The sequence below is a fragment of the Eurosta solidaginis genome, chromosome 5 (assembly GCF_040869045.1).
Source record: "Eurosta solidaginis isolate ZX-2024a chromosome 5, ASM4086904v1, whole genome shotgun sequence".
NCBI classification, from domain to species: domain Eukaryota; kingdom Metazoa; phylum Arthropoda; class Insecta; order Diptera; family Tephritidae; genus Eurosta; species Eurosta solidaginis.
This window is the reverse complement of record NC_090323.1, coordinates 57722739-57738461: the sequence shown is the minus strand read 5'-3', so window position 1 is coordinate 57738461 and position 15723 is coordinate 57722739. Positions and strand designations below refer to the sequence as shown.

At 33.4% G+C, this 15723-nt stretch overlaps 1 protein-coding gene across 3 annotated transcripts in view; it reads right to left on the bottom strand.

Annotated features, from left to right (window-relative positions):
* LOC137254429 (aldo-keto reductase family 1 member B1-like) overlaps positions 1–15723 on the bottom strand; it is a 124255-nt gene that overhangs the window by 94048 nt on the left and 14484 nt on the right. Inside the window, exon 1 of one of the 3 annotated variants that reach the window (XM_067792089.1) lies at positions 6894–7097. The exons of 1 other annotated variant lie outside the window; for it this stretch is intronic. The gene's annotated coding sequence lies outside the window, so the exon portion shown is untranslated. Of the gene's footprint in view, positions 1–724; positions 1274–6893; positions 7098–15723 lie in introns of those variants that run through there. One more of the 3 variants, XM_067792087.1, reaches the window with a different exon arrangement.

Genomic DNA, 15723 nt, shown 5'->3' with positions numbered 1-15723 from the left:
TCCAATATGCGGATTCTAGCCATGTCTTTTTTCACTGTTTTACGTATATAAAAAACGTTTGGTCTTTATTTGGCACCACGCCAGATTTCAAATTTTACTGATTACTGTTAGGAGTGCAAAAAACCAACCTAGCTCCAGGTCAGGGAAGCATTGCATCTCCCAACTCCGCCAAAACGCCAGCATGGAGCACAGAAGCCAACTTTTAGGCCTATTTTAATTTCCAGCTCAACCAAAAAAGTCCAAAATATTGCAGTTGAACCGAGGATGACACTGCACGTCCACACAGCCGAAAACATTGTAAATTTTACCAAGTAGCTCAACTAACAGCTGATCGGTGAAAATTCGCACATTCACACGCACAGTTCTCGACTCAGCTTCAAAAAAAAATTTAGATTATTTAATTCAAATTTTAAAGTAAGATAATCCTTACAAATTTATGTATACAGAATATATATGGCGTGTTTGTTGTTATTAAAACAATGGTTTTAGATGCAAAATAAAAACTTTATTTCATCTTTCTACCCGACGTTTCGCTAGTCTCTCTAGATTCTTCAGGGGGATATCTGTTTATTTAGGAAAAACAACAAAAACATTAAAGCATGTGGTAAAAACCGAAATGAAAACTAATATTACATCACATTTTTATATACACATGAATACATGATAAACATCACAAATCACAAATAAACACGTAACACCCTAATAAAACATTTATCACACTTACATATTTATATTGTTTTAAATATTAAATTATTCTAAAAAATATTATTTGTACCATTCTTTAGTGGTATCCTTGTCATACTAAACTAATAAATTTGACTATAGACATAAAGTGTAGGTAGCGGCGACGTCATCGGTATCTTCCTTTTTATTTATTGTTTTGTCTCTATTTTGAAAAATTCTTAAGCTTTCCAATGTTAGTCTGGTTTTTCCTTGTTTGTTTTTATCAAGTATCCGTATATTCGCTAAATCAGCTGTATGGTCGTTTTCTGTTGTGTGCTGTGATAATACTGTGCTTTGCTTCTTTTTCTTTATATCAGCTGTATGTTCGGTTAGTCGAACTTGTAACGCCCGTTTCGTCTGACCGATGTATATTTTGTTGCAGTCTTCGTTTTCATTGCCTTTGCATGTTATTTCGTATATTACATTGCTTTACTGTAGTTTTTCAATAGGGCTTTTTGTTCTTGTGAATATTGTCGATAATGTTTGGTTTGATTTGTAGGCTAGTGATATTTTCAGTTTGTTGTTGGTGAGTGTTTTGCTAAAGTTTTCTGTGAGTTTCGGTATGTATGTTACACTGAAATATTGTTTTGTTTCTGCCTCTTCTCGTGTTGATTTACTTTGTTGGCTTGGTTTATTTCAATTACTTTTTGTTCAGTCAGGCTTTTTATTAGGGTGCTCGGATAATTGTTATTTCTTAAAATTTCGTTCATTTTACTAATATTTTTGTTCCAAAATTGTTTGTCGCTTATTGTTAGCACCTTGTTAATAATATTTTTTGCCGTATTAATTTTATATTTTAGGGTCTGTGAAGAATGAAAATTAATGAGACGGCCGGATGATAATGGTTTTGTATACCAATCAAAAATTAGGGTTCCTTTGTTGTTATGTATTCTTATGTCCAGAAAGGGAATGGTACGATCTTTTTCCATTTCGTACGTGAATTGAATGTTTTTATGGTAGCTGTTGAGGGCATTTAAAATTTGTTCCAAATCATTTTGTTTTACTATCGCGAAGATATCGTCCACATATTTGACTAGAAATTTAATACTGATGTTAAGATTTTGCTTAAGTGCCTTAAGTGTGTTGTCAAGTAAATCATCCATAATTATGTCAGCTATTGTCGGGGAAAGTGGGTTGCCCATTGGCATACCAAAAGTTTGTGTGTAGTTTGTATTATTGTGTATAAAATAGTTATTTTCTAATAGACAAAATTTTAGTATGTCATGAAACTTGTTCTTTGGTATATTAGTTGTGGGCTTAATTTGGTCCCATTTGCTCATGATTATGTTTATGGCTAGATTGGTAAGAATGTTTGTGAACAGGGACACTACATCAAAGGACACTAACACTTCATCTTCATCTACATGTATATCTTGAAGTCTTTCTTTTAATCTGAATACATTCTTGATGTTGTATTCTTCTGACGTTACACTTTGAATTTTTTCTCCTATATATTTAGCAAATTGGTAGCAGGGTACATTTACGGAGGACGATATTGGACGTAGGGGCATATCGGGTTTATGGATTTTTGGCAGTCCATAAAGCCTGGGTGCAATGGCTGCCGAGCAGAATAATTTAAACTTTTCACTTGCGTTGATGTATTTTTGTTTATAAAGATCATCCACTATCTTATTATTTTTCTTTTGTAGGGAGTCTGTTGGGTCAGCTCTGACTTTTATTTGGACAAAATATTAGTAAAATGAACGAAATTTTAAGAAATAACAATTATCCGAGCACCCTAATAAAAAGCCTGACTGAACAAAAAGTAATTGAAATAAACAGCCAACAAAGTAAATCAACACGAGAAGAGGCAGAAACAAAACAATATTTCAGTGTAACATACATACCGAAACTCACAGAAAACTTTAGCAAAACACTCACCAACAACAAACTGAAAATATCACTAGCCTACAAATCAAACCAAACATTATCGACGATATTCACAAGAGCAAAAAGCCCTATTGAAAAACTACAGCAAAGCAATGTAATCTACGAAATAACATGCAAAGGCAATGAAAACGAAGACTGCAACAAAATATACATCGGTCAGACGAAACGGGCGTTACAAGTTCGACTAATCGAACATACAGCTGATATAAAGAAAAAGAAGCAAAGCACAGCATTATCACAGCACACAACAGAAAACGACCATACAGCTGATTTAGCGAATATACGGATACTTGATAAAAACAAACAAGGAAAAACCAGACTAACATTGGAAAGCTTAAGAATTTTACAAAATAGAGACAAAACAATAAATAAAAAGGAAGATACCGATGACGTCGCCGCTGCCTACACTTTATGTCTATAGTCAAATTTATTAGTTTAGTATGACAAGGATACCACTAAAGAATTACAAATAATATTTTTTTGAATAATTTAATATTTAAAACAATATAAATATGTAAGTGTGATAAATGTTTTATTAGGGTGTTACGTGTTTATTTGTGATTTGTGATATTTATCATGTATTCATGTGTATATAAAAATGTGATGTAATATTAGTTTTCATTTCAGTTTTTACCACATGCTTTAATGTTTTTGTTGTTTTTCCTAAATAAACAGATATCCCCCTGAAGAAGCTAGAGAGACTAGCGAAACGTCGGGTAGAAAGATGAAATAAAGTTTTTATTTTGCATCTAAAATACATTGGTCAAAAAGCCTAACCAAAATTTAATTCTATAAATAAATTGACCGGAAAAAGTCATTAACAATGGTTTTATTTATATTAAAGCTTTTATGATTTTTTTTTTTAACTTTGAAAAAACTCCGAACACCATTCCTTCATTATATGACATTCGACTCCCTAGTTCACTGCCTTCCACTCTATTCGGAACATAACATCTACTTAAGCTGCCAAACTATATAGTAAACAATGGCCGAAAAGACAAAAACGGAATGTAATGTCAAAAGATTTAACTATGACATATATAGAAAGGCAACGGCCACCGACACAATAATACATAATACCTCAAATCACCACCAACAGCATAAAAATGCAGCATTAAGGCATTTGGTACATATACTTGAAAGAACACCTCTTACACAAGAGGCATATAAGAGAGAACTTGAGGTCATATATAACATCGCTGCAAACAACGGATATAAAAAAGCACTAGTAGATAAGCTCAGAAGAACAAATGGAGAACCAAAAAGAAATAATGAAAAGGAAAATAACAGCTGGACGACTATGACATATACTGGTAAAGCAACATATAAATTGGCAAACTTTTTTAAAAAATACAGCATTAACACATCATTCAAAACATCGAACAATCTAGGGCGAAAACTAAGAACTAGCACTAACTCAAAGGATCCGTTTAGCAGCCACGGCGTATACAAGCTTACCTGCGGATGCCAACATAGTTACATAGGACAAACAGGACGGCAAATAAGAACGAGGTTCAGAGAACATATTACAGATTACAACAAAAAAATAAGGAATCCAAACATTATACCAGAGTCTAACTTCGCGAATCACATGGTCGAGAATGAATGTTCCCCAGCAAACATCAATAAAAGAGTTAGGGTTCTTCACATACAAGCAAAAGGCCGACGTCTCAACGTATTCGAAAACATGGAAATCTACAAACAGAAAACATTCGACGGTAGAATAATAAACGAACAGATAAACACAATTTCTGACACAATATTCGATCCTTTAAAACTGGTTTACAAGAAACAAAGTAGGGTAGAGGGGGAGGCTTCGACAGGTAAAGAGAAAATGATTTTTTTAGAGAAACTAGAATGAGAAATAGATAACTCCTTTCATAATTACTGATGCCATGTATGTTTATGACACTTCGGATTTGTGGTTAATATTCCACATGCTTCTTTTCTAAGTTATAATCAAATAACCAAAAACAAAAAATATGACGAAAACTCCCTTTTTCGGGGAGGCTTCGTCCGTCATCTGGGTGGCTTCGACATTGAGTGGGAGGTTTCGACATTTATCAAATATATCAATTTAACCAGCAAAACAAAAAAAGGATGTTGGAAAAAACTCTAAATACGATTTTTAATTTATATTTGATGTTATTTATTTCAATACAGTAACAAATTTTTCGAACAAAAACATAAAAAATTTAAGCGAAAAATAAAGTATAACTGCACTTTTAACGAACATCTAAATTTGAAAAATCAAAGTTAAAAATAAACTTGCTTTGCGCACGTGAACCTCCTGGTGGATGTTCAGTTGCGGGCAATATAATTATTATATCCTGCTTTGAAACCAAGTGTCTGTCTTCTACAATCGGTTCATAGAAATATTGGGTTTTATTTTGATGTCTGAGGAATTTCGCGACGCACGTCGAATTTTCAAATTCCACGACTACACCAGTGTAAAAGAAATTTGTTTTGTCAGTGAACATAATAACAAAAACAAAAACGAATCGTCTAGCCAAGTCATACGTCAATCCATGATGAAGATTTGAACATTTCTTGAAGTATAACAGCGCTTGATGGGGTTTCTTTTTTTTGTTTTATCTCCTCGATGGCTTTTTTCATTTTGTCTTCGTTGATGATCTTTTCAGGGAACTTTCTTTTGTAGATATTTGGCATCTTGATGCCTGTAAAATATTACTTGCTAAGTAAAAACTTTGTCGAAGCCTCCCAAAACATATTGTCGAACCCTCCCCCGTGCACTTATTTCAGATTTTTCGCTCCAAAATATACATCTTAGTGTTATTGAAAAAGTCTTTAAACGCAATAAATCTTAATTTTATTGCAATATTAATGGGCAGAAAACTCATGTTATATATTCTATATTGTACACTTTACACGCGAAAACTTACCAGCAATTTTTACATCAACACTTTTCAAAAATAAAAAATCTCGTCTGCATACTATCGCCGTTGAAGAAGCAAGCAAATTACGGATTTTTACCTGCCTCAGTCAGCCACACAAATCGATCAGTAAAAATCACCCTCGGTTCTGAATGAACACACAGCACATACACATAACTAAATATACACAAGCATCAATTTGACAATACCTGCTCATGTACCTACTAACTATAAATACAGGATAAACGACAACAACAGATCAGAACGAAAATCGACACTGATGATGGCACAACGCTGAAACCGGTTTTCTCAAAACCAATTTGACAAGGGATGACGGAAAATCGTTCCAATATACAGCATTTATCCACCCTGTCGGAATATCTACAAAATAAAATACGACATACATAGGTCACTTTCCAAAAGTTTTCTGATATAGGGCGCTTTCGAAATTGTTCTGAAATAGGTCATTTTTGAAAAGGTAGCCGAGTTAGGGTGGTATTCCACTCAGCAGCCGATTTGCTGCTTTTCAATTTTGTTCATAAAGTAAAAAGGGCTGCCATTTCAGTGTAACTCCATTTAATTAAGGGATAAATTATGTATAACGCAACGTGACGCTGCGAGTCATCTTTTCTCGTTTGAACCAACAAAACTCGTTGTTGTTGTTTTAGCGATTAGGTTACTCCCCGAAGGCTTTGGGGAGTGTTATCGATGTGATGGTCCTTTGTCGGATACAGATCCGATACGCTCCGGTAACACAGCACCATTAAGGTGCTGGCCCGACCATCTCGGGAACGATTTATATGGCCACATTAAACCCTCAGGCCATCCCTCCCTCCCCACCCCCAAGTTCCATGAGGAGCTTGGGGTCGCCAGAGCCTCGTCTGTTAGTGAAACGGGATTCGCCGCTCGAAGGTGAGGTTGACAATTGGGTTGGAGAAGCTATATATTGCGCTACACAACCCCTTGAATCCCCAAAAAAACTCGTATAACATAAGAGCATTCATTCACTTCAGTGAGTGACAGTAAACATGAGTGCTTTTGTGAAATCTTTCGCTTTATATAGTGATGATTGTGAATCTTAGTGACTTCGACGCAAATTGTCACGACGCCATAGACAATCTGACCATTAATCACGGATCAAAAGTGATTTTGACTCAAACATTCAATAAGAATATGTGATGCTATCGTATGGGTAGCAAATTGTGAATCTAAGGAGTTCTCGTGGTGCGGTGATTTGTGGTCCGAGTTATTAATCCGATTTACCATAAAGCTGTTGTATTCAAAAATTAAATTGGCTTTCGAGTATGGATGGTACAACACGATAAGGGTCCCCATCTATTTCAAATAAAACTATACTAGTTTGATAAAAAGATATCGAAAGTTTACCTTTTGGTTACAAAGAATAAAATTACTCTGAAAAATTCAGTTCTATTTACGGAACTTCTCTGGGGTTTATCTTCCACTACCCGTAACTCATCGCACGTATTTTATCGTATACGATATGTCCACACTCGGAAAAGATTGAGAGGAGGTAATTGGCTTAACCAACAATTCTACATTTGCAATTTGACTTTAAAGCACTATGTCATCTATTTGTTTTCTTAAAAGCATTACCAATTCTAAACAAATCATTTATCTTATAGCATTGACTTTTTACGTACATTCATAGTTTGTATCATTGTTTACTATATAGTTTGGCAGCTTAAGTAGAGGTTATGTTGCGAATAGAGTGGAAGGCAGTGGACTAGGCAGTCGAATGTCATATAATGAAGGAATGGTGTTCGGAGTTTTTTCAAAGTTAAAAAAAAATGATAAAAGCTTTAATATAAATAAAACTATTGTTTTAATAACAACAAAAACGCCATATATATTCTGTATACATTAATTGGCAAGGATTATCTCACTTTAAAATTTGAATTAAATTATCTAAAGTTTTTTTTTGAAACTGAGTCGAGAACTGTGCGTGTGAATGTGCGAATTTTCATCGATCAGCTGTTAGTTGCGCTACTTAGTAAAATTTACAATGGTTTGTATGGTGGTAACCGATGAACTAAATATTGTGACGAATATTGCGATCAGTAGTAATAAACTCCCAACACAAAAACATTGAAGCGAGCCACACTGTGTACATAAACACAATAATCATAATTTACACTCATATATATAAGGCACGAAGAGATATTACGACACACTTGTAATCATCAGCGAAATATTACTCACATATATGGATACAAACCACGGTTGCCACTTTGGGTCCATTTGGACCAAATTTGGTCCGCTCCAACACCGTTTGGTCCGCTAGTCCTTTTTTTCAATTTTGGTCCTTTTTGGGCGAGCCGTCATGATTTCGGTACTTCGATTTGAATTTTTTTTAATTTTTTCATAACAATACTCAACACTGATAAAAAATTTGCATTGTACGATCAGTAAAATGCGGCTGAACAAAGGCAAGTCAGGTAGCAGAAAGCTTAGGTAAGGAGACGTTGAACAGAACAGTGTCGGATCTTAGGGCAAACAAATTTTCGTGGATTCGATATATCAGACAATAAAGAATTTTTTTCTAATGCACGGTGTGCCAATAAGTAATATGATAGGGCTCGCCACTGATGGAGCCAATACGATGGCCGGGGAATTGAATGGACTTAAAACTAAATTAAAGAGTGATACTCTGTCACTCACTACATTTATGTTCAAGCTATGCGTGTCAGCCAATACCGGCAGAAATTGAGAGTTTGTATAGGAATATATACACATTTTTTTCACACAGCCCAAAGCGAATTAGTGAGTTTTAAGAATTTCGGGACTATTGTGTTAAGCCACACAAAATACTTGGTATTTCTTTTACTCGTTGGCTCGCTCTGGAGAGTGTGATAGTTCGGAGAAATGAATAATGGGAGGCACTGCGTCTTTATTTTTTATCTTCGTGTCTCGAAGTGGCGTTAGAGCAATATAATTAGCAAATTTAATGTCAGATCCCGAAATAATAGCGTATATGTTGTTTCTCGCCTTTATTCTTAAAATTATAAATACCTTAAATAAAGAGTTCCAATCAGAAAAGATTCGTCTGCCATTCCTATACCATCTAATTGAAGCACACTTCAAGCTTATCTTCAACAACTTCATGCATTACATAAAAAATATTGCATGCTTAAAAAATTTTGATTTAAGTGATAAAACTTTCTACCTTGAATTGAAAACTATTTTTGTTGGAAGTAAAGCTGAAGTATTTCTTGAAAGCGATAACTTTACAGATGTATAACGACTTGCGGTAAAAAAAATATTTTAGATTTTTATATTGAACTCTTAAAGCAAATGCAAAAACGCTTTGATTTTTCTAGATGTGTGTACAAGTTTTATGTACAATTACTCCCGACAAGGTATTAGCAGAAACCGAAACTTCTATAATACCGTTAATAAATAACTTTTCGTACTTGATAAAGTGCGATCAAGATACCATTGTTACACAATTGAAGCTTTTAAGACTGTTAAATTGCGATTTTAAACCTGATATAGACGTTTTAGCTTTTTGAGAAAAAGAAAGCTTTTATAGAAATGGTATGAACGAAAAGTGTTTTGGAGAATTGCTTGGTTTTGAATATGATTTACTAAGTCTGCCACATAGTTCAGCGGCCGCAGAGCGAACATTTTTTGAATTGTCTCTTATTAAAACCAAATTACGCAATAAATTGGAGTTTATTTCAATCTCTTTTCAATCAATTTTCTCCACATAATGTTTGCCAAAGAATTTTGTACCCAAAACACAGGTCCTCATTACGTTTGGTGGGTGAAAGACATAGGCTGCTCCTGGAAAAGTTATACAATGAACGATATAAAACTGTTTTTATTATACGTTTTTTTTCGATGTAGCCCAGAATATATTATAAACATATATGCTTTAAGTTTTTAAATATATACGGGTTATTCCATCCCATTTCGACCAATTTTGAACCCGACACCTTTAGAATTGGCTGAAAGTTTTTCTTCTTTTTCTAGCTTACGAAAGACGTTTTTCAGAAGTTTTTAAAATTGTTTCATCTAACTCAAAAAAAGTTATGAATTTTTAAAAAAACACCGTTTTTGTTTTCAAAATGCTATAAATTTTTCAAAAAGTGACCGGTTGGGATCTTTTTTTTTTTTTTTAATTTGTTTTTAAATGTACTTTTCGGAAAAAAATTCAAAAAAATGTTTAAAGTTTTTTTTTTGTAATATTTCAGTTCTTCGAGATTTTTCTAATTTCGTCCTGTTTTTTTTTCTCATAAAAACCTTCAATCAATTCTGCAATCATCCCCACTAATCCCGGAGTGGGCCGAGAATTTTTTTTTTTTTTTATTTAATTGAAAAAAAAAAAACTTTACGATTTTTTTTGTATTTTTTCCGAAAAGTACATTTTTAAAAACATATTTAAAAAAAAAATGATCCCAAACGGTCAATTTTTGAAATAGTTATAGCAGTTAAAACACCGTTTTTTTCAAAATATTTAAAACTTATTTTGAGTTGGAAAACGGTGTTTTTTTCAAAATGCTATAACTTTTTCAAAAATTGACCGTTTTGGATCATTTTTTTTTTTAAATATGTTTTTAAATGTACTTTTCGGAAAAAATACAAAAAAAATTGTAAAGTTTTTTTTCAATTAAATAAAAAAAAAAAATTCTCGGCCCACTCCGGGATTAGTGGGGATGACTGCAGAATAGATTGAAGGTTTTTATGAGAAAAAAAAAAAAACAGGGCGAAATTAGAAAAATCTCGAAGAACTGAAATATTACAAAAAAAAAACTTTAAAAATTTTTTTGAATTTTTTTCCGAAAAGTACATTTAAAAACAAATTAAAAAAAAAAAGATCCCAAACGGTCACTTTTTGAAAAATGTATAGCATTTTGAAAACAAAAACGGTGTTTTTTTTAAAAATTCATAACTTTTTTTGAGTTGGATGAAAAAATTTTAAAAACTTCTGAAAAACGTCCCAAATGAAAACAGGCTGTGGCAACCGTGATACAAACTACAAATATACTTGTATACAGCTAATTACAAGTAGGAGATATGTACAGCAGTTCTAGCAGGCGAAACGCCTAGACCATAGTGTACGTATACAAGTGTGTCAGCTAAGCGACAAACGTCAAAACTACAAACAGCCTCGCTCACCTGATGCAAATCTCAGGTCTAGAGTTGCATTTTTGGTACGTAAGAGTACTTCAAGCTGAGTTGCATTTGATAGTTTAATAAAACTTAGTAGTATTTACCGATGAAATAGTTGCATATATTTCCGCGGAGATAATAATACTAGAAGATTTGTAGCCTGCAGCAATACGGGAACGTACGGAAAGCACAATTTATTTAAATTAGAGTCAAAATATAAAGCGCCACACGTGTAACATGGAAAAATTTCACTTCTAAGGTTGTTTACACAAATGCATAAGGGCAGAATTATATAAACGCTTTGGTCGCTTCAAAGCAAAGATAACGTACGGCGTTTCATTGTTTTTCGTCTGGCGTTGTAAAGCGTAGACACGCAACCAAAGCATTTATGTAAATTTTTCGATACTTCGCCCGACAGATGACTTAATGAATGCAACACAACCAAAGCGTCTGTGTAAATCAGCCTGTAGCTGTGAAAGTCTACTGCAAATAAAATGGTGATGTAAGTGCAAAAAAAACTCCTATATGACACTACTTTATTTTCTATGTATTTTTCTTGTATTTTCTCTTATATTTTTTGTCGAGGATTCAGTACTGGTGTAAGTGTGTGAAATATATTTAAAAAAACTAACGAAATACAGGAAAAATACAACGTATTTCATTAAAAACAAACAAGCCAGTTTGTCTTTCGATAGGGTTTTTGACTTATTTTTTTCCTTATTTTTTCTGACAAATGAAAATTTTGTTTTTAGTTTCAAAATTTTGTGCATAAAAACACAACTAAATTCAAAGTGTAAATTGTGTGTGCAAATGAGTTTTCAATAAGTGTACATTTTTCAGTTTTTCATAGTTAAGGAATTGACCTCCAGATTCTTGTGTTACACAAATATACTTGGGTACAGAAATTCAGATTAAAAAGTTGTTCACAATAATTTGAAAAACTACGTTTTCCCTGCTTTTTACACTTAAAAGAGTAACCCTCCGTAATAAATTAAACTTTTAATGAAAATCAATAACTCTGAACTGAACACTTTTCGCCATGATATAAAATTAAAATGCTGTGGAACAGGAGCGACATTTTTGTGACTACATAAACCCTGTTTCAATCTTTTACGTCTCTACACAGAACCCTAATTGACCGTTTTCAACCGAAACAACAATGGCAACCCATATTTTCCCGTTATGCTCACTTAAGCGAGTGCCTGTCAGAAAGAAGTCAACACACTTGTACTTCTACACTATGGCCTAGACTGTAGTAGAAATAAGTGAATGAAGCAGCAGATGGTATAAAAGAGCGCAAGCTGAGCAATCATTAATCAGTTTGATTTAAGCACGCTGTCAGTTCAAAGTGAAGTTTAATTGCGAAGTACTTTCAAAGGAGTCTAATAGAGACCATTTTGTAATACAGAATGTTGGAGTGTTTTATTCAACAGTTTAGCGATACGAACGTAAGCAGAAGGTTGCAAATAGGCGGAATTTCACTAAATGCGTTACAATATATTTGCATTTGTGGAACGGTTCGACTGGAGCATTTAACTCAAACTTTAACATAAACCTTAGAATTTATCGTGGGTAATTTTATTCTGTAACAAAATATGTGCATATGCCAGTATCACGTTTGATTTTTCTTATAAAACTCTATTGTTTTTAAAAATTGGGAACGCGTATTAAACTGCCTATTTTATTAAATTAACAAAACTATTCATCTGGTTTTGGAGAAAAATAACACAAATCTTAAATGATCTAATGTGTATGTATGTTTATAATTTGAATACTTTTTGTACGTTTATTAATCGAATTTCACTATTCGAATAGTTAATTTACTTAGATTATTCGAATAATCGCAATTCACGATTTATTATATTTCTTCTTTGCTGAATCTTGTTTAATTTGATCGATAAGTAGATATTGAAATCTTAAAATGATGTGCCTCGAAAATGGTGTCCTCCAGTAAAATTTTCCGAACTTTCCGATTTCAGTGAGAAAAACATAAGGAAGCATACTCAACTTTTGGGTAAAATCTCTATTTTGGAATGTCAAAAAATGGTTAAAATGCGATATTTTTAAAAATTGTTGGTAGTAGGTAATCTATTTGTGATCATCGCAAATAACTTTAGCTTTAACAAGTAAGGAAGGCTAAGTTCGGGCGTAACCGAACATTACATACTCAGCTGAGAGCTTTGGAGACAAAATAAGGAAAAATCACCATTTAGCAAAATGAACCTAGGGTAACCCTGGAATGTGTTTGTATGACATGTGCATCAAATGAAAGGTGTTAATGATTATTTAAAACGTAGTGGGCCTTAGTTCTATAGGTGGACGCCTTTTCGAGATATCGCAATAAGGGTGGACCAGGGGTGAATCTAGAATGTGTTTGTACGATATGGGTATCAAATTACAAGTATTAATGAGGGTTTTAAAAGGGAGTAGCCCTTAGTTGTATATGTGAAGGCGTTTTCGAGATATCGACCAAAATGTGGACCAGGGTGACCCAGAACATCTTCTGTCGGGTACCGCTAATTTATTTATATATGTCATACCACGAACAGTATTCCTGCCAAGATTCCAAGGGCTTTGATTTCGTCCTGCAGAACTTTTTCATTTTCTTCTACTTAATATGGTAGGTGTCACACCCATTTTACAAAGTTGTTTCTAAAGTTATATTTTGCGTCAATAAACCAATCCAATTACCATGTTTCATCTCTTTTTTCATATTTGGTACAGAATTATGGCATTTTTTCATTTTTCGTAATTTTCGATATCGGAAAAGTGGGCCTGGTCATAGTCGGATTTTGGCCATATTTTATACGAAGATAAAGCGACTTCAGATAAGAAAGTGAACTAAGTTTAGTTAAGATATATCGTTTTTTGCGCAATTTATTGTGTTAACGGCCGAGTGGAAGGACAGATTTTGCCCATTTTCACAGAAAACAGTTATTGTCATAGAATCTATGTCCCTACCAAATTTCACAAGGATTGGTATTTTTTTGTTCGACTTATGGCATTAAAAGTATTCTAGACGAATTAAATGAAAAATGGCGGAGTTACGCCCATTTTGAAATTCTCTTTTATCTTTGTATTTTGTTGCACCATATCATTACCGGAGTAGAATGTTGACATAATTTACTTTTATACTGTAAAAATATTAAATTTGTTGTTAAAATTTGACTTTAAAAAAAATTTTTTTTAAAGTGGGGAACACGCCCGATTTCGCTAATTCTTATTTAGCACACATATAGTAATAGTAGTAACGTGCCTACCAAATTTCATCATGATATCTTCAACGACTGCCAACGACAGCTTGCAAAACTTTCAAATTACCTTCTTTTAAAAGTAGGCGGTGCCACGCCCATTGTCCAAAATTTTTCAAACTTTCTATTTTGCGTCATAAAGTCAACGCACCTACCAAGTTTCATCGCTTTATCCGTCGTTGGTAATGAATTATCGCACTTTTTCGGTTTTTCGAAATTTTCGATATCGAAAAAGTGGGCGTGGTTGTAGTCAGATTTCGTTCATTTTATATATCGATCTGAGATGAGCGCCCAGGAACCTACATACCAAATTTCATCAAGATACCTCAAAATTTACTCAAGTTATCGTGTTTACAGACAGACGGACATGGCTAAATGAATTTTTTTTTTTTTTCACCCAGATCATTTTGATATATAGAAGTCTATATCTATCTCGATTAGTTTATGCCGTTACGGATTACCGTTATGCGAACAAAGTTAATATACTCTGTGAGCTCTGCTCAGCTGAGTATAAAAATAAAGGGGCGATACGTGACTAATTTCGATGCTATATTCAGCTTGCGTCGCCTATCATACCGAAGATCCTGGGTTTAAGTCCACGACAAAGTAACATCAAAAATTTAAAAAAGTTTTTTCATTTCGAAAAAATGTTGATATGCTGGAGTTTAGATCATGTGGGGATGTTTACGAATGCGATGTACTATATCCAAAAACCAATATAATCATGCTTGCTCTCTTATAACAGCAGAGCTTCAGCAAAAATTGAAGTAGGAAAGTACCTTAAGTAGTATATAAAAAGTGATAGTAATTTTGTAAATGCAATTTTTGGGGAAATTATTAAAGTTTTACTTAATATTTTTGGAAGTAGAGAAATGGTTCTAGAACTGCCCTATCTGAGCATAAATTCAATACATTGTGACATAATATAGGGCTATTGTTGAAAAAACTTCTGAGATGGGGCGCTCTTCAACCTAATTATGAAAAATGGCGCATTTGAAACAAATCCTGAAAAAGGTAATATTTGAAAAATACTTTGAGATAAGGCGATTTCGAGTCGGTAATCGACATGATCTCACAAAAAAATTTAAAATGGATGTCTTCCTCAGAACTTTAAATTCAGGCTTTGATTTTTACAGAAGGATTGAGCTTATGTTCTTGCTACACAAGAAGTGCATTTACCTTTTTATTCGGAAACTTCGAGAAGCTCTTTTCCGTTGAAGTATCCGTGGAGTCTAACCGGTCTAATCGGACTAACCGTTATTTTGGAATATTCGGAATATGTTGATGCTACCTCCGTCGTCCGAATATTCCAAATAATAAATATATTAATACTTTTCTCAATTTAAAAACAGTTCCATAGATACTTAAATAAAGACGAATGTTCCGAACATACGGAATTAATAAGTTAACATGCTCAATGTGTACGACATTTCGTTATGGCATTTCTAGTATTATTCAGTTGTAAATCATTTGCTTCCTATTTCTACTACTAATATTTTTCACAAGTTTGCAAAGAAGCGAAAATAGATGTTAATTCGATTTGGGAGCAAGATGGCTGCAATTGTGAAAAATGTTGTATCAACCCCTTGTCATTGTCCATGATTTTGGTTAACAACCTTCAAAAATATTTTGTTCAGCTCTCAACGGTATAGCCAAACTATATTTGATTTAAATTTTAAACTTTTTAAAACTAGCACGCTGGAAAATTTGGAAGAGTTCTTCTTCCTTTTCTTGACGGGCGTTATTTCCTTTTTCAAAAGGAAATAACACCCGCGGGCACTATTTCTCCTTTTTGGGAAAATTTGAAAAAATCTGCAAAATAACTAGTTTTA